The sequence below is a fragment of the Anomalospiza imberbis genome, chromosome 9, assembly GCF_031753505.1.
Source record: "Anomalospiza imberbis isolate Cuckoo-Finch-1a 21T00152 chromosome 9, ASM3175350v1, whole genome shotgun sequence".
NCBI lineage: Eukaryota > Metazoa > Chordata > Aves > Passeriformes > Viduidae > Anomalospiza > Anomalospiza imberbis.
Genome location: NC_089689.1, coordinates 19523063 through 19542562, shown reverse-complemented (window position 1 = coordinate 19542562; position 19500 = coordinate 19523063). Strand labels below are relative to the sequence as shown.

At 38.7% G+C, this 19500-nt stretch overlaps 1 long non-coding RNA gene across 1 annotated transcript in view; it reads left to right on the top strand.

Annotated features, from left to right (window-relative positions):
• The first annotated feature begins 10267 nt into the window (after nt 1-10267).
• The window catches only part of LOC137479489 (uncharacterized), a 54750-nt gene continuing 45517 nt past the window's right edge, over nt 10268-19500 (top strand). The window contains exon 1 of the long non-coding RNA XR_011002285.1: nt 10268-10579. This is a non-coding gene — a long non-coding RNA (uncharacterized lncRNA). The remainder of the gene's footprint in view (nt 10580-19500) is intronic.

The following is a 19500-nucleotide window of genomic DNA, read 5'->3' as shown; positions in this document are numbered from 1 at the left end:
TTGCCATTAGCATGAACAAATTTGGTAGTGAAAAAAATCCTAACTGCAGGACTACAGAAGTGGAGGTTAACCTTGTCCTTTCTACATCAACAAACTAAAACTGCATGTTGTTTCACAGTTGATATGTTTTCATTATCTGTAAAGCAAACCAGAAAAGAAAGGGAATTACAAGTATGACCCCTTTCCAGGAATAGGAGCATTGTGAATTGAGGTGAAGCTCTAGATAAATATGCTAGAACTACTTTCTCCTTTGGTAAATAACAAATTAATACCTTTCAATATCAAGGATAAGTGAATATAGCTTTAACAATATTTGTCTTTTAGAACTCTGTGGTACCAACTGAATGTGGAATTTTCTTGGCAGGGTTCTTGGTTAGAGTGAATTGCTGCAAGGGAAAGGTTCGTGAAACTCAGCTCAGATTGGTGGTTTGGCTCATAAGGTCCAAGGCAGATAATACATTGCCTGTGAAGGGAACCAGCTCTTTTCTTGAGCTATGCTAATTGTCAAACTATTGAGCTAGTGAATTTACCAGAAGACTTTCTCAAGAATTGACCTGGGGGATGATTTCTTTTTTAAAGAGGCAAAAGAAGACCATGGCACAAAAAATAGGCTTATGTTAATGAGATTGCTGAGGACACAAACTGGGAAAGATTACATGACAAAAAAAAAGAATAGTGGAATACTGTCCAACAAGACTACCTTTAAAACTTGATTAATGGTATTTTAATAGTTTAAAATGAAATGAAATTAAAAGTTTAAAATGAAAGTTAAAATGAACTTCACATTTTAGGGACTGAGGGAAGTTTGTAATTGGAGATGCTACATAAAATATACCTTGATGCACTAGTCATTCATTGAATGACTAAGCCACCAGAGGGCTGCATCTGGGAAAAAATGTCTGGTGTGCATCACAGGAAGGAAGACCAGGAGAGACTGGGAGGTAATGTTGCAGTGGTGAGATTTTTATTTTCAGCCCTGTGCTCAGTGCAGTCTTCCCCTGTTTAAACATTGGACAGATTTGGAAAAAAGGCTTAATAAAATGATTATGAGAATCTTTAAACATCAGCCTGAAGATCCTGTGTTCTTTGGTACAGCTAGAAAAAGTTGGTTAGGGTGGCAAGAATCTTGGAGAGAGGAGCTCTTCAAGCCAACCAACTGCACTGCCAAGAGTACAGATGGGGCCACAAGCTGCCTTCAGTCTGGAAACACTAAGGAGGATTTCTAACACAAATGGAACAGTACAAGGGAAGAGTATGGGGACAAAAACCAGGCTGATTTTAAGGCAGAACTTTAGTCTTTATGAAGAGAGGCTGTATGAAATGGTTGCTGGAGCACCAGCAAACAAGGTGTGATCCCCCAGTTGGTTCCTTTTGGTCCCAAGAATTGTTTTATCTGTATTTAATTGCCTGGTGTTTTGAACTCTCACAGTTTGAATTTAAACATGGACAGATTTGGAAAAGGCAGGTGGGATTGTAGAGAATTTTTTAAAACTGGAATGAAGGAACTTGCCTTTTTGACTGAAACGCAATGCGAAAGCCCTCCTGAGGTCTCTCTTCAGGGTAGGTGGTTTTGGATGTTGCTGCTCCAAAGGTGCAGAGGGAAATGGCCTTTCTTGCTTTTCTTTTGTGTGCTAAATGTTTGGAAGCTGTATCAGGGGAGGAGATGTCTCTGGAATGCAGAACTTGCTACTGCTGCTGGAAGTCAAGAAGGATAATTTCCATCCACAGCTACTGGACTTTTCTTTTGTTGTTAAAAGATGGATCCTGGTTTTTGTGTGGATTTGGTATGTTACACTAATTTTTCTGTCTTTGAACTGTGTTTAAAGCTATCACTACAACTTTTGAGTGTGGGGAAGGAAGCTGCCAAGGTTTCATCCTATCCCCAGGAGCAGGTGAGAGAAGTTCTAGTCTTCATCTGGAATTAGGTGTAGGCACTGAGTTGCCCAGGACATAGGAGGGGGCAGAGAAAAGCTCTTTCATCTTCTAGCTGTGCTTGAATGAAGAAATGGTGCAGACAAAATGGTGTCTGTGGGTTATGCTGCAGACTTTTGCTTGGGACACTATTTTCTCCATTGTCTAGATTTCTAGTCCCTAGTAAATAAAGAAATGCCTGTGATTTGTACCCTGCTAAACTCGCTACAAAATGTTTTCCTCCTGTATTTCTGGCTTTTCAAATTTGTGGTTAGTCTCTTGAATGATCAGGGGAAAAGGGATTAGTAAATAGCTTTGGCATTAATCTGTATTCAGCTCTGTGTTGAACATCCATTATTTTTATGATTATAATAAAATGAATAGCAGTGTAACAGCTGCCTTGGGTTTTCAATTAAATTCATTAATACATATGCAAGAAAATAGCTTGTCTTAATAGTATTTATAGGGAAAAGAATATTTTTCAAGATTTGTGGCAAACCATGATTATGCTTTTTTTTAATGTGGCATTTGGAAATATGAGAGTGGAATTGCTGGCATGCTGCTTTATTACTTGCAAGTGGAATGTGTGATAATCAGCCTTTTGCAACACTTCTTAATGACGACAATTTCCAATGCATAAAAATCAGCTTTATACCTTGATGAACAAGTCTGTAGTCAGTGGCTGGTTTAGTAAGAACATGGTTAATGTTTGCAAAAGGTCATAAATGCATATTTACAGCTTTGCAGAATTATGTGTAAAAGAAATTTTGATGGCATGAGTGAAGTCTGTAAAATCCTGGTTTATTGTGATGGTTTGAGAACTGGGGGCATTTGCTTCCCTCATTGTTTCCAAACTGCTTTATTTTATTCATCTTTACTCCATGTCAGAATGATGCCTTTGACAGTTTTGTTTGCTTACAGCTTACATTCTTCTCTGTGCCTCTGTGTTAGCTTTGCCAAACAACACTGAACAATAAGGGAGTCACTTTTCCACCCAGCTCAGCTTATGTCAGACTTTGCCCTCCAGCTTATTCTTCTATTCTTTCCAGCCGTGTCTTGTATCTGGGGCCTCATGTTCCTGCCTATGAGTCTAAAAGAATGGTCTTATCATGCTCTTTTTACAGATGTTGTTCCTTATGTGGGAGTAATAGACTGCCTGGTGTCTATTAATATTTCCACCATAACAAGTGCAATGGCAAAAGTCACCTTGACTTCGTAGCATAGAAGTTGACTGATTAAAAAAAACCCACCAAAATTACCAACCTGTTATATTACTTACTTAATTTCTAGATCAAGTAGGAGTTTAAGAAGTTCTCTAAATCTTCATTCCATTATCCAGAGCCAGTAAACAGGTAATGAGCTCACTAGGATTAGTATGAGGCAAGTAGAGTTACATGCATAATTCAGTCATTTTACTCATAGCACTAAACCCCTTTTATTGAATTGTTTCACTGCAGAAGGATTTTAATCTTCTATTAGTAAGAACACCTGAATAAAACCATGAATAACCTTGAACCAGTTGGACTGTGAAACTTGCAGGATCGCCATCTTTCTTCCCAATGCCACTCTATCTCCCATGATCTCATACCCAAGATTCCTGAGCTTTCCCCTTTACCAAATTGGTGTTTGCTAATTTACACAGGAACAGAGGCAAGTAAGAGAAATTTTTGAGTGTTGAATTGTTGCAAAGGATCCTCATCTATCATAAACAGTTCTCAAAACATTACCCTCAAAATCCTCACAGAAAGTTCTTTAGAATCCAGGGCAATTGGCTCAAAAGCCTTAAAAACAAACTGAAGTTATTTATACCTGATACTGTCAGTGTAGAAAATAGAAAACAAGTCCTGTGATACATTTAAATGGACAGACAGTGCAGATTTCATGAATTTAAGAAGTTTCTTTTCTACAGCCCATCACTGTGAATGATTTACAAGGGGGTCATGATTGCTGAGAGGGTTAAGTAAGGAGAAAAAGATATTTCTATTTACACACTCCAATTTATGAACAGGAATGTATTTCCTTTGTTCTGGAAAAAGGATTCTTTATTGACTGCAGTTAATAATCCTGGATTTTCATATCAGGTTTTCACTCTCTGAGGAAGTACCTAAATATACTCTCAAGCATCTATCCTGAAAAGAATTATCTTATCTAGGCAAGGACTAGCTAAGTATAGACAAAATAATGTGTATGATCAACTCTTAGTAGGATTTACATGAGAAAAAGGTCTGTGTTTGCTTACAACCATGTGGGGACAAGGACATGAGCTCTGCTTTGTCAGAGTCCGTGGAGAAGCAGGGAAGGATTTCTCCAGGAAAATGTGGAATGACGCTTCTCTTTTCAAGATTAAAACAAGCTTTTCAGCAGTTTCTGCTTCCTGCTTCTTTCCTTGGATTAATTCCAACCAGCTTCTTGCAATTATCTTCCCATTATGTTCATATGGGATAGGAGTTTAAAAGATGACATCACTCAGACACATATTGTGATATGTATGACTAATCAGTAGTTAACAATGCAACAATTAATTCCTCTGTGGCATTTTATTTGTCACTTAAAAATACTCCTTTGACTCACAGAGTAACTCATACCCTGCAGGAAAAAATCTCAGCTCATTAGAGCTGATCTGCAGTTATCACTTGGCTGGTCTCTCCACTGGCTCCACACTCCTCATTTATTTTAACCTTGATCTGAGATCTCACCTCTCTTTTTTATTTTTTATGTCCTTTTATTTGCAGTGGAATGTCTGTCTTGCTTCCAGGCAGAGCAAAGGAATAAAAAAGTATTCTTAAAAGGAAATATAAAAGTTAGAAAAATGCCTTTCTTCTTTCTTCAACAAGCCTGAGTGAAAAAGTACAAAATGGCTAAAATAAGGTATACCCCTGTGTGAATGTTTCCCCTGAGCTCTAGGCTCAGTGCAAGAAGCATCAGTGTTTTCCACAGTGTCCTCATTTGCACTTTCTTGCTTTTCCTTGAGATCAGTCCTGCTTGTAGTTTATCTGTGGATTTATTTATTATTTGGGAGTTCATCCTCACAAGAATACAATTTTTTACTTCTTTGCCTGAATCTATTTTCATCATGGCTCATGAAACTGAGAAGCCAATGACATCTGTTTTTCTGAAGAAAAAAAGTCTCAAGTCTTCTCTACTGGGTTAATCTGTACAGATCTTTTGGAGTATTTTTTTCATTTTTATTCATAATGAGAGTTCCAAATAATGTGGTTTTGGCTGTTGTGAGCCTGAAAGCATGAGGTTACATTATAAGGTCTTGTTCTATAGGAAATCTTGTTATGCACTCATTATTCTACACAGGCAGTGAGGGAGTGGATAGTCTATTAACAATCTCACAGAGGCAAGCAGAAGGAATCAGAGGCAAAGCAACTTTTACTATACACAGATAAAACATGAATTTTTACTGCCAAATTATTAACATATTTCTAGAAATATGAAAGCAAAATAGATTATAAATGGATTATAAATGTTAAGGCAGCAGAATATTTAAAATGCATGCATGTAACTACTGTGTACAGTCAGTGAAAATCCCTGTACTCTTAAGAGGCAATGCCTATTTGGAAAGATATCTGAAACCTGCTTAAGTATTGGAGTGCACCCTGTCTGAAATGATAATAGTTGAGATATCTATAGGTAAACTAGATTTATTCTTTTGAGAAATCTGGTCTAATAAATGTTGGAGCTTTTCTTTAAGCTGAAAAATCTGACTTGTCCAAATGGATCCTTTTCTTAACCCCTTTGATTCAGTTTGATGGCTGAAGATATTCTGTTATACAGGGAGTTGTTATGCAGGAGTCTGTTATACAGTCGCTGTTCTCAGCCAGAGAACAGCAAATCACTTCATTGCAATAAAGGTGCAGTCAGAGCAATATAATGACTGTCAGTCACTTTTGAAAGCTGGGCAATTTTAACTTCTTGCGTAACACCTTCATAGTGGTCTGGTAATTTCCATATCAATCTCATAACTTCTGTCTGAGATCTTAGCATACCTCTCAAGTGTGTGGATAGGAATATAGAGGGCTTCAGGAGATGCAGGCTCTATTATGCTGACAGGTAAAGTGCTCCAATGGGTAAATATTCTTAAGCTGGAAAAATACCTCAAACAAGAGAAGTGCCATTTCTTGACCTAAACATGAACTTTCAAGGAGCTATTTCTATTATGAGAAAATTCTTCCCCAGTTTGATCTTCCCATGTTAAGCTGATATAAGTGTCATGGTTTAAAGGTAATAGAACTTCTGCTGTTTTTGTAGCTTACATTTATGTATCTGTGTTCCTGTATCCCAGAAGAATAATTACAGCTCCTTTTAACAGAACCTGTGAATGGACTGCTTTTGCCTACCTCTATAGTGGTTATACTATGCCTTTGTTCTTGGCCATGTCTCAGTAAAACAAGATAAGATGTATACCCCACACAATCCAAGTGTAAATGGAAGGACAGGGAAAGGAAGGAAAACAGCAAAGTGATCCTTAGAGGAAGCTCTTAATTCTGGTGTGGTTAAACAACGTTGATCTGAAGTTCAGATCCCCTCTGTTTGCATCATTAGTCAATACCTCTCTCAGACACAATGGGGTTTATATCTTTTCCCGTGCTATTATACCAGGGAAAAGTGACTGATGCTTGTCTTGAATGTTCCCCTCTGTTCCTCCTGGCACTGGGGAAAACAGGAGGGGCAGAATGGTTCTCTGCCATGGAGGGATGTGTCCTGGAGAGCAGCAGGCTGGTGCAGGGCTGCTCAGCAGCTGCACAGCTCCTGGCAAGCTGGAGCTCTTTTGTGGGAGGATGAATGCCCTGATGTACATTTTTATGTGATCACTTCAAGGCCAAGCTGTTCTGTTTACTATAGATATCACCCCCTGCTCTGTCCTCAGAGGGAATACTCACAGATATGTATATCCCTGATATGTTTTAGCCCAAGACTCTATATGTAAAAGCTGGACATTATTTGAAAGACTAAGGATTTGAAGTATTTTAAAATATTTTAAATATTTTCTCTCAGGAGCAATACTTATAGAATTTAAAGACCATTAAAATGATTGTTGGAGGAGTATTTCTCCACAGAATGATATCCATTACTCATGTAGAGTGGCTTAGGTCTCAGTGTTTGTCAGGTCTTAAAATCATGTTGTGGATATCTACAAAACAATGAATATATAAAAGCTAATTAAAATGGTAGTGGAGACTGAGAGTCTCTTCATGTTCCAGACATTTTTATTCTGCAGAAGTTTCCAGTTACTTCTTAAGCCCATTTTATATATCCTTCCTAAATGTTTAACGGCAATAAATCTTGTTTTACTATTTTCAATCTTTTTTTCTCTTCTTTTTAAAGAAATGTTATTACACCAAACTACATATAAATACATTAACATGCAGTGCAGCTTTACCTATAATGACAAATATACTGGCCATTAATTGAATTTGGCTATTTCATAAATATATCAGGACTATGTGCTGATTCATTAGTCAGAATACATTTGAAACTGAAATAAATTGAGATTTAGTAAGTAATTAACAAAAATGCCAACCAGTGTTTACTGCAGATGCTGCATTTTCTTTCCAAATTTTTTTCTCACTCCCATCCCATCATTTTTCCCATACTTGCAGAAATGCATTTTCATTAACTGGTAGATTTTTAAGATTGTAATTGAGGAAAAGCTTGCTGAGCTCATGCTTGAGTTACCTATTTCTATTGGCTCTATCTGTAGCAAATGCTTTGCAGCAGATTCCAAATCACCTCATATCAGAACAACAATACGAGGACAATCAATTCTGCTTAGGAAGCATTGTATAAGTTACCAGAATGGTATTAAATATTGTTTGAATTACACTTGTGTGCTCATGAGAGCCCTCTGAACTTTCCCTTCTGCTGGGGTTACACCAGAGCGTGAGGGAGGGAGTGGGAGTTGTGTTTCCTGCAGCCATGTGAGTATCTGGTGGCATGGTTGTGTCCCTGCCTGCTTCCCTGAGCAGCTTCTCCCCAGCCCAGCATGAGCTGTGCTCCCAGCCCGGGCTGATGTACGTGGGGCTGCACAGCTACTCCTTCACAGGCACCAAATTCTTGTGTTTTGCCTCTGGTGACACAATCAATCAGTGTTTGGGGTGGGAATCCTTAAAATCTGAGGGTTTTGGGAAAGCTGCAAAAGACAGGCCTCAGAAACAGCAGAACTGCAGTTAGAGCTGAGCAGTAGCCATAAGATTTGTCAGCAGAAAAGTTCTATGACAGGTAGAAAGTAAGGACAAATAGAACAGCGGTCTGTGTATTAATGCTTGGCTAGAATAACTCCCTAAGCTACACAAAAGTATATCTAGCAACATATTAGGAAGTTCTAAGCTTAATAATGGACCTCTGTGCATTGTGGTTTAAGGCTTACAAGCAGGTATTGTATTCAAAATAAGCGAGCATTGTTTTAACCAGAGGTACGCGTGCTTAGAGTGGTTGGACAGAACTACTGTCAATATGCTTTTGCTTCGTGTGATCGGTCAAAAAGTTTTTAAAGTAAGTTGTAACATTAAGTTCTTTGTCTGCTGCTGGGGTTGTGAGCTGCTGGTATCTTCCCATTGTCATAACCATGTAATGAGACTGATGCTGGAAAATAAACAGCTGGAGACACGTTCCTCAGCAGTCCCGTCCCGCTCGTGACTTTGTAGGTAAATCTGTGGCTGGCATCATTTGGTACAGCTGGAGCTAAACCCATGCTGCTGGAAACTGATCAGGGAAGGGTTTTTCTATGAGGGAAGGCTGTTTTGGGAAGCAATGACTCAGAAAAGGGCTCTGGGGGTGAGGAAGCTCCCAGTGCAACATCATGAAGGTGATTCTTTCCCTGCCTGAGCAAAGGAGTAGGAAATTGATTAATTGCCCGTGGTACAATGGTTACCAGAATACCACATTCAGATCTGGAAGTTTTTTAGTCAGGGATGTGTAAGAGAGGAACTCTGAGATTTGGAAACCTTTTTCTGCAGCAGGACTCAGCAAAGTTTATTAAAGAAAAGATAAAGGAGCAGCTTGCCCTTATGTGCAGCATAGATTTGATAACAGCAGCTCTCCTGCCTGGCTGAAAGAGGTAAAATGGGAACCATGCAATTAAATTTCAGACTAGGCAGTTTAGATTCCAAGGAGGCACATCGTAAACAGTGTGAGTGATTTGCCAGTGGAATGATTTAATAAAGATTGTAATAAATTTCCCCTTATTGGACATTCTAAAATCTGAACTGGATGCTTTTTGGAAGGAAATGCTCCAGTTCAAACAAGATAAATACATAAGTCTTATAGCACAATTTATTCCAGGGTCACACTGGAGGATTGTAATGATCCAGTCTTGTCCTTCTATTGTGCAAAAGAATTGTTCAGTGGTTGGTCTGTGCACTTACATTGTATGAAAGGATTAATTCTCTAGCAGATCCAAACTCTATAAATTTAACAGAGAGCTCTCAGGTCCACTTTTGAGACTCTAGCTTTTGTCCTAGAAGGAATGGTGGCCATAACTCCTTTGGTTTTGTTGTCTTCAGTTAGTTAATCAGTCTAAGAGCTGCTAATGTGTTTAATGTTGCTCATGTATCTTGAGCCAGCGTGAGGCAATAATGAAAAAGGCAATTACTAGTTTTATTTTCGAATTTTAAAAATCTACAGCAGTGGGACTGTTGTGCTTTTGATTTGAGGCAATATAAAGGAGGCTTCATAGAGCTGATTTGTGAATAAAGTTAATTGCTGGTCTGTGAGCTCTTCCTGACTGCAGAATCATAGGGAAAGAACAGGTTGCTGCTGTGGGTTATCTGGCAGAATGCAGATGTACACAGTATTTCACCCTTCCTTAATGCACTGTGCTCCTCTCTGATTGGTTTCTCTATTGGAATACAGCGATACTAAAATAAAGCTGTGATACTAGGGATACTTCCTCAAAACAGAGGACAAATTCGGAAGAGAGATGGTTATACGAAATAAATGTTAAGGACCATTTAATTGGAGAAATGTCATTTGGAATGGGCTAATTAATGTCTAAAATATATATAATTACTTGAAATACATTTGATTTGATAATCTAAGCATGGTTTAATGCAATTCTGAAAGATCAGCATTATTCCATGTTGCTTTAGGAACTAATATTTAATACTAATGATTCTTACTCATTTGCATTTTCCTAATTTTCCTAGACATGTGTCAGCATACAGAAAGACATTGCTGCCAGGCATTGCACACCCTGAGGGAGTTCTCTTTATTTCTCCTGCAATTAAGCTATTTCTTTCTTGCTATCTAATTTCTTATGAAGCCTGCTGTTGTTGTTGTAGTTTTTGGGGTTTTTTTTCCTTCTATACCTGGTACAAAGTGAACAGATGCTCTAATCTGCTCACAGTGACTATCTCATGTTCAGCCTATGTACTTGCAATCCATGTAGAACTCCACAACACGCAAAATAAATAGATAGAATTGTTAAAATTCCATCAGGTTGTGATTTTGGAGGCCTTTTATTAGGAAAGTTTGTTCTCCTAAGTGGTTACAGCTGGCAGACTGCACCCTCCACACCTGTTTGAAATTTAACTCAGGGTTAAATTCTGTGTTCCTGTGATTTGTCATGCCTTTGATTACCAATGCACTACATGTTATGGAACAAACACCAGGAAACCACATGCCTTTATTTGTTTAGATTTTCTATTCTTTCTGTTTCAAGGTAAGTAAGAATTATGTTTTGAAATGGGTGATTCACAGGCATAATCATTCCAATTTGGCAATGATACTGAGTGTCACATCCTTTAAATACAAATTTTGCTGGTCTAAACAAAATGGCCCTGTTTGTATCACTGAAACTTCCTTGGCCTTATCATAGCTCTTCTTTTAATAACTGTCTTAGTTTCCTCCTCTAATGGTGCAATATATTCAGATAACAATGAAGTCAATAAGTCAGACCTTCCTATTGAGTCAGGTGTGCAAACATACTTTAGTTACCTGAAGAGCAAAGAAAGGGACATGGTGGATGAGCTGACTCACTACAAGAAGATTTCTTCTCATTTTTCCCATGCATGCAGTACTGCAACAGCAGAACTACATCTGATTTATTCCTATAAAAGAAGAGCATACCCACAAATTGCTGTATTCTATGCATCCAAGTTATTTTCCAGGTTACGTTTTCTTGCTTTATTCTTTTCCATTGATTTATTGATACGATACAAAGGTTTTAGAACTGAAAGCAAAACTGCAGATATATTTACCTCTGGAGCATCTACTGTGAAAGACAAATTATTTGTTTACCTTCCAGAGAAGACAAACGTCTTTCATGGCTTCGCCCTCCATGACCAGTAAAAAGATCAGAGCTTAGCAGGTGGCATAACTTTCTGAAGGGTTATTTTTTCACCATAAATGTTCAATGTAATAGTATTTAATTGCTTCTGCTAAGCTTTTTTTAAGTGGAAAGCAAGATGGATCTCAAAGTGATGGATAGAGACAGGGTCTAATGTGCATTTTCAGGAGACAAATGCCTTCCTGCTTCATCCTCTCTCTCTGGCTCAACTTCCTATGGTGTTTGACCAGCTGGAAGCATTGGATCAACAAATGCTAATATTGACTCTCTTCCTGCCTAATTGGGCTGTCTCTTGAAAGGCTGTGATTTACACGTTGAAGATACAAAACATTGTTCAAGGTATGGCTACATTGAGCACTGGTGAAAAGAAAGACAATTCAAAATCCCAACTCAAAGGCAGTGTGGTTTCTATTCTATCACAGGGCTATTTGGGCTGCATGAAAAACACTTGTTAAATCTGCCTGATGCTTCAGACTTGTTTCTTATCTCACAAAACACAGAGGAAGCAGAGCTCGGAAGCAGGCCAGAGACAGAATTATTGATGTTACTTCTGAGCACTGAATTGCACTGGGAAGGCAGCTCTTTAAAGACAAGATAACATGGTTTATTTTCCAGAAATGTGATAGAATAAAACACCTTAAGTAACAGCATAGTCTTTAACTTCAAATTTTTAAGTCCCCAAATACTCTGAAGTTTTTAATAAATATTTTCTTTTTATAATTGTGAGTTGCCTACTTTACTTGCTTAAATTCCCATTTATTTAAATGAGTGAAATTGCTTTGCAGGTCTGTCTCTTGTTTCATATTTCCTCTTTCTTAACGTGTCTGTCTTTGAAAAATGGCATCTCTTTTTAGAGTCCAGTAATATTTGAAGGCATTGTAATTGAGTAAAGTCATGAGGTCAGATATTGGAAAAAATATGTATAAAAATAATATTGAAGAAATTCTGAGAGAAGAACTATCCATGCTGTGATGTGCATGAGGTCTGGGGAAAAAAATGCAATTGCATAGTTACAGCATGTATCACAATACAGAAGCTGTATTAGGAAACCTTGAATCTGGCATTTCTTAACTTTTGAGAGTTTGCAACCTCTGTGTGTAGCTCACCTCCTGTTGCCACCTAACAAGGAGAGAATTATGATACAACAGATGTTTAACCAGAATGAAGTCCAGGGTTCCTTCCAGTAAAGCTAACTGGTGTAAAGAAAAGCTAGACTACAGTAATATCCAGCATAAAATGCTTGTGTCTGTGTCGTCCTCTTTCTTATCTACTGATTTCCTTCCAATGCTCTCAGCTAACTTCTGCTATTGGTGTTAAAAACACATGTTCTGAAGATTGAATGCAAAGTAACGAACCAACAGTGTGAATTCTCAGCTGGATAAATTGCTATGTGTCAGTTGTTAAGTAAAGCTTTCAGTACTGTCTCTCACAGGATCTTTCTGGATGAAATGTCCAGCACACACTGGACAAACACATCCTGTGATGGGTGAGCAGCTGGCTCAAAGGGTTAGGGCTCAGGGAGGCACAAAACCTGCAGCTGCAGGGCCACTGGGGCAGCAAAGGCTCGCCAAGGTGAGCACTGCACTGCAATAACACTGCTCTCTCCACACCTTTCACATCTGGGCCACCAGTGCTTCAGAACAGTTTACTGGACAGCTGAATCAAAATAAATAGAAGAAAGCATGCCGGATGAAATGGCTGAAACCTCTCTGGGCACAGGAATTGTAGAAATGAGATAATCAACAAGACTAAGATTGACTTAGATTTCCAGAGCAGGAATATGAGGACCAAGTTGGTTAAAATAGTTGGGGTGCTTTCACCCACAGTTTACATGCACTACCTTCATAAGTAGAAAGCCAGTTAGGAAAAGGATACACAGTTAAAGGACAATTTACTTACTATAAAATAAAAAAGGAAGAACAAAGGAAAGAAAAGGTTTCTTCTTTTTGGCTGTCTAGGTTTGACTGAAGAGCTTATCCAGAAGAAATCATGAAACATCTGGCCAGCTGAGTTGAGTGCCCACAGTTCTGAAATGTGAAACATCCAGCCTAGCCCAGGAGATGTCCCAGCAGCGCGGGAGTCCTGGCATGGCTCTGTGGCTGTGCTGCCGTGATCTCATTTGCAGGAATTCTCCCTCCTCGGGTGGAAAAGGCCCCGCTGCGGTGGCTGAGACGGGAGCGCTGCGGGTGCAAGGGTGGAAACAGCCCGGGGAGCTCCTTGTGTGGGGTTGGTAGTGCTCTACTGTCACAGTAGTGTCAGAGCGTGAGGGCCACGCAAGTAAAACACCAACGGAGCCAAGTGCTGTGCTCTTGTGTGCGTGTTAGACTTTCCAGAGCGAAGAACAATTGCCTCCCTGATTTATATAAGAAAATAAGTGACTTTCAAGAAGAAAACTAGCAGCAGTTAATGGATTGCTCAGTAAATAGCCTGGAGGGTCCTGGATGAGTCATAGCTGTCCAGCAGCATAACTAACACACAAAACTGCTCTACTGTTCTCATCTCTTCCCCTTTTTTTTACTTCAGTGTAATGTGAAGAATCCTTATAAACCAGTTATGTACTCTGTTTCCTATATACTCTTTCTGTGGAAGAGACCAAGTGAATACAGTGTGTCCTTGCTCCTACAGGAAGATCAGTTTGTAGATCTGGGATCTGGTAGCTTATTCATGACATAAGATTTGATATGTACCATTCTCTCTCTTTTCATCATCCTTACATAGTCTTCAGAAGGAAATCTGCTTTGCCAGCTGTTTCTAGAATGTTAGCTGACTCTTAGGTCCGTGACTAGCTCTTCATAGTAAATTGATGAAGCAGTATAGAAATTTCCAAGATGATGCTGAGGAGAGTCCTGCTTTATTCTAGCTTTTGCAGCAGTTTATGCAATAGATGCCAACTGAGTGAGTAAGGCAATGGTAAATAAAGTTTCAAGTATTTTAATGAAAAGTAACTTCCCAGACTGGATTCAACAATTCTGTGCCAACAGTATTCCTGATTGGAACTGGAATATGCTACATTTGATTATTGGTAATTTTCTTTCAAAAAATTCCGAAAAAAACACAAATCAAAACAAAAAAAAACCTTTTGAATGGGAGTGTGGAGCCTCTGCTGGGATCTTTAAGAAGGCATTTTTTAGTGATGTCCTGAAGCTTTAATAGGCCAAGAGTTTTACAGGAGTGGGCTGCTTGTTAAGATTGCTACATTTTATATTTTGAAATTGTTTGCTGAACTGACTTACATGCAGGTTTTTTTTTTTTTTTTTAATGGCCCTGTACGCATTTATACTGGTTTTTCATAGTATTACCAACAAAATGGACACTGGTCAACATTAATGCAAAGAGCTGATAAGAGCGTAGGTGTGAGGTTGGATGTGTGGATGCTGTTGCGGAGTGTGATGGTGTAAGAGAACATTTCTCAGCAGGAGGATTTGGCTGCACTTACAAAAGATGGCCAATGCCCTTTGCCAGATTTATAGTCCTAAATTATACGGTAATATGAAATATAATATATGGCATAGAAAGATTTATTTTGGCAAATGAACACTCATGAAAATGAGTAGGGTTTTCAATTTATTTTCAATTTTTAAATTTATTTAACTGCTTCAGGAAGAGAGACACAGTGAATCATTTAATTATTGCACAGAATTAGTCATCACATACCATATAGAGGAACTGACCTTACTGCAGTCTGTTGGTCCAAATAAGCAACATCTTGAAAAAATTACCCCATTACTTCAAGTGATATTGTTTTATTATCCATGTGATGGTGGTTACAGTAGAAAACGGAAACGTGACACAGTAGAATGGATGTCTTGAAGGTCTGAGGGAGACCAAATTGCAACTAGAGTGACTATATTTTGTCCTCTATATCCTCCTAGAAAATGTAATTGAAAAAAATTACTTTTTTTTTCTTAAAAAGCCCTGGCCAGTGAGAGGTGTTTTTAATTACAAGTGCTTCAGATTAGCTGTTTTTTAAAGCCATAAGCAATTACAGCATTCTTTCTTTCTGTTTCAGGATTTTAGAATCCTATATGTTTTGTTAGCCTGGAAGAAATCGTAACTTTTTTTAATACAACATATGTGCATTAATAAGTTCAATGAATGGTGGGAATTTCCCAGCTAGAACTGAACACTGGACACTTCAACTGGTGTATAACTTCTGAGTGGTGTGCTGCATTCCTGGCAGGGAATTTGAGCTCTCAATGAAAAGAGAAATAAAGGGCCTCAGCAAACGGACGGAAAGTGGTTACTTAATGCAAGTAAAATGCAACAAGAGATGAAGTGATAGAAGAAAGCATCTGAGACTGTCAAAGGTATTTTCTTTCACTGAATTATATGCCATGTACTAAAGAGAAGTTGGCATTTTCTTCAAAATAAAGGCAGCCTGTCCTGTTTGTAAAGCTTTCAATTACAAACTGATTATGAGGAAGAAATTCTAGACATTGTCTGTTTATGGTTTACTTCAGTCTGCTTCTTCCTTTCAAATTATCCTTCTCTTTTTTTAAAAAGAAAGGGTCATTTCATTTATGCAAAGAGCGACTCGGCAAATGATTCTTTATTTCTTGCTCTTATTTGCATAGGAGCATAAACAGTGCCATTAACTTTAAAAGGACAGTCATGCCAAATCAACCGTGGGTTTTTTAGGACAAGACCTAGGTACAGGTTTTTATCATGGTTCTAATCCATACAACCAAACACAAGTAGTCAGTTATACCCAAAATACAGGACAATTCTAGAATGGTTTTAAGAACAAATTTGTAGGCACACAGTTTGTGGTCATTGGGAGTGGGGCTGCGGCTGAGCCCCATCCCCAGTGGGTCCAGCTGTGAGAAGCAGGTGAGCAGCACTGACAGCAATGAGCCATGGAGTGCCCAGGTGCACTGAGCAACCACCACGGGGAACAGAGGGCACACAGGTGTAAAGCATGTAAGATGAAGAGTATAAAAGGTTGGGCTAAAGAACAAGGAGGGCAGATGCTTGCAGCCTTCTGAAGTGGTGTGGTGTTACTCTGTATATCATGGCTGTCTCAACTGCAACACAAATTCTTTGCCTTTTTATTAAAACCAGCAGGGTAAAGGTATATGCCAACACATGTGTTTGATTTGGGTACATTTTCTGCTCTGGACCACCTCATATTCTTTGTTAAGAGCCAAGAGTGAGTGATCTCATATAAGACTTTCCAAGTGGTGCTAATGAAGGACTTCCTTGCCAGGTGCTCAGCGTGCTCCACTCCTCTTGCTTTCAGTTGTGGTTGAAGGCATGCTGCATTCTCTGGGTTACAGCCCTATTGTTTATGATTTCAAGTCAGCATTGCCAAAGGAATATGATGAGAGAAAAATAAACAACACTGAGGTTTACTTTGAGGATCCCCTAAATTAGCTGGGTTTTGGTTTTTTTACTTGGAAATATCAAAATCTACATCTGGAAAATATCAGTGTAACATATAAATACTGTCTGCCAATTTCACAGAACAGTCTTCATGTACAACTTGTGGGAAATCAGTTTTATGTTATAGGAATAAGGATCTAAAATCTCCCACTGACTTGAGAGCTCTCTGGAGCAGTAACTAACTCAGCTTTCCTTCTTGTAACATGACCCAACATCTGTTTCAAAACTCCACATTGTGGCCAATTAATTATCATGTAGTTTCCTGATAAAGCCTCAAATAGGCTAATACTTGGATACAATACTGTGCATGTATCTGACAGTCATACTGACAGTATCCTCCAATCCTGAAAGCTGCAGTATGTGCTTTTAAATTATTTTAATGGAGAAAACAGGTCAGAAATGTGAAAGGTAGTAGGTTGTTGCTTTTTTTTTTTTTCCCCATTTTGTATATGTGGGGTGTCTGGGAATGAAGAAAGGGACACATTTTCAGCTTTAAAATTTTCAGCAAGATGACAACTTGTATGGAGTGTATTCACAAGGGAAAAATCCTTCCTCTTATTCTCTGGGGGATACACAGTCTGCATCTGCATTGTGGGAAATGAGCTCCTTGTAGGACAGAGATGCACAAGAGAGTGGAGATTTAAAGGTGTGCTGGTCTTCATGGTCAGAGCCCTCCCTGGGGCTGTGGGTTACCCAGCAGGAGAGGAGCTGCAGGAAGGATCACCAGAACCTGGGACTATGGTGAAGTTAGTGCTGCAGCTTCATGGCTGGATTATTCCTTTTCTTTTCCACTACCTCTGTAGTCAACAGACTTTCTAGTCTTCCTCATCCCTTTGCCTTTGGAGTCATGACTGGTGCTGTAAAAGGAGCTAAGTGAATTTCCAGCCTTGTTTTTAACCTAAGATAAAGTGACTGCTCTGCAGTTCAGTGTGGGCTGCTCTGAGCCTTGGCTACTGCAGTCCTTGTTAATAAGTCCTTGTTAGACTATCTCAAAGGGAGAAAAAACTTGGTTTATTTGTTATGTTGATAGCTTAATAATATCTTATGGATGATTATACTGTGCTTCTCTAAGGAGGTTTGTCCCATCCTTCCAAATAATTCCTATTGTGTACAGTTAAAAGAAGTGCTAGCCCAAAGATTGATCCAGTTTTTTAGACATCAAGCTGTGTTTAGGTGAGTATTATAACAGCTTTGTGAGTGTCCCAATAAAATATGAAAAGTAAGTTCACGTTAAATGCTCAGACCAAAATGTAACTGTGTATTGAAAATGATAGCATGGCCATGCTGCAGAATTCTCTAAAAGCACAGGGACAATTTGCAGTGACAGATGGATGAGTTGTAATACATTTCCAACAAAGGGGTATAAAATCAGTTTAGATGTGCTAATAATGACAGCAGCAAGTAGATAACACTGTAAAATTCAAAGTTTAAAAATCAGAATAATTAAAGAATATTTGTAGTGGCTTTCTGTCATTGCACTACCAGAACAGTTGTTAAATTCCATTTTCATGGCACTCTAAGCTTCACATGATGCAGAAGTTACAGCAGAGGTGGCTGGTCTCTGTCAGTATCTCTGAGCAAGGTAAATTAATAAACTTAATGTGTTGAGATTTTTTTTTCCCTAATTTTTCCTTAGATCTTAGGAAAAAAGCCTAGTAAAACCTACTCCCTCTAAACTATATTTTACTTTACTCTTTAATCTTGAGGTCTGCTTTGAAAAGAAAATAGATTGCTGAATGAAGGTAAACAAGTTATTCTTGGGAGGCAGCTTTATCAGAATAACCTCTGCATTTTTAAAATTCTTTAAACTTAGAATTAAAATACATTTTTGGACTTGCACTCTGAGGCCAGCACAGACATCTTCAATGAACAAGCAGGAGTTTCCATCAGCTGTGACCTCAGTGATGTTGCAACATTCTGCTGTAAAACTCAGATGCTATCTTAGGTGATAAATGCATCTGAGTGGTAGGAAAAGATTAAACTTGTCTGGGGAAGAGCAGCCTAGCCAAAATGCTGATTAAATATATGGGGCAAACCCTGACTTTTAGAAAACAGGATAAGGAAATTCAGATGGATCCTCTCCTTTCACAGAGCTGCTCTCTCCTCAATTAGAGAAATTAATTGGGCTCTAGCATAAAAATGTACTGGTTTAAATGATTACTAACTATTAGCATTTTTGTTCTTGACATTTTGAGTGGGTAGCACATCAGCTAGGCCTTCATATTCATGACATGATTTCACTTCAGTGAAGGACATAAGGGAGATTTTTGGCATTTTCTTAGCTACCATGTTGCAATCTGAAAAGCTCAGCGCTGCTGGAACCTGATTTAGTCCAAGAACTACTGAGCAGGGCAGAGTGCTGCTGTGGGGCTGAGAGAGCCTGGGTTCAGCTCGAGAACCTGTAACTGACCCGTGTTACAAGGACTGTGCATGTTTGCCCATGAAAACGTCAAGGTTCAGTAAAATTTTTGCCTAGAGACTTTCAGTTTAAAGTAATGTTTTGGGATCAAGATTTCAGTTTCTTTGAGATGAATTATAGTACTTCTGGTAATTTCATGGCCTGTTGGAAGCCAGTCCCCAATTAGTGTGCATATTGTCCTGGTGCAGTACAGTTTATATCTAAGCTCTGCTGAAAAAACATGTATAAAACTAGAGTTTTTATAAAACACTGATTAGGACGCAGAAGTGCAATGCTTTGTCAAATACATAATATTTCCACACATCTGGACAAGGCTCATGTGCTATCTGGGGCTGCGGTGTGCTGACTTGAAGGGAAGACTTTTCATGAATGTGTTCAGCATTTTCAGTCTGCCAAAGGAGGATGGCTGGCTTTGGTCTGGGAGAAGCCTGAGTAAGTGCCTTCTTCAGAACCCTGCAGATGGTTATACATGCATCTTTTAATTTCCTCCTTT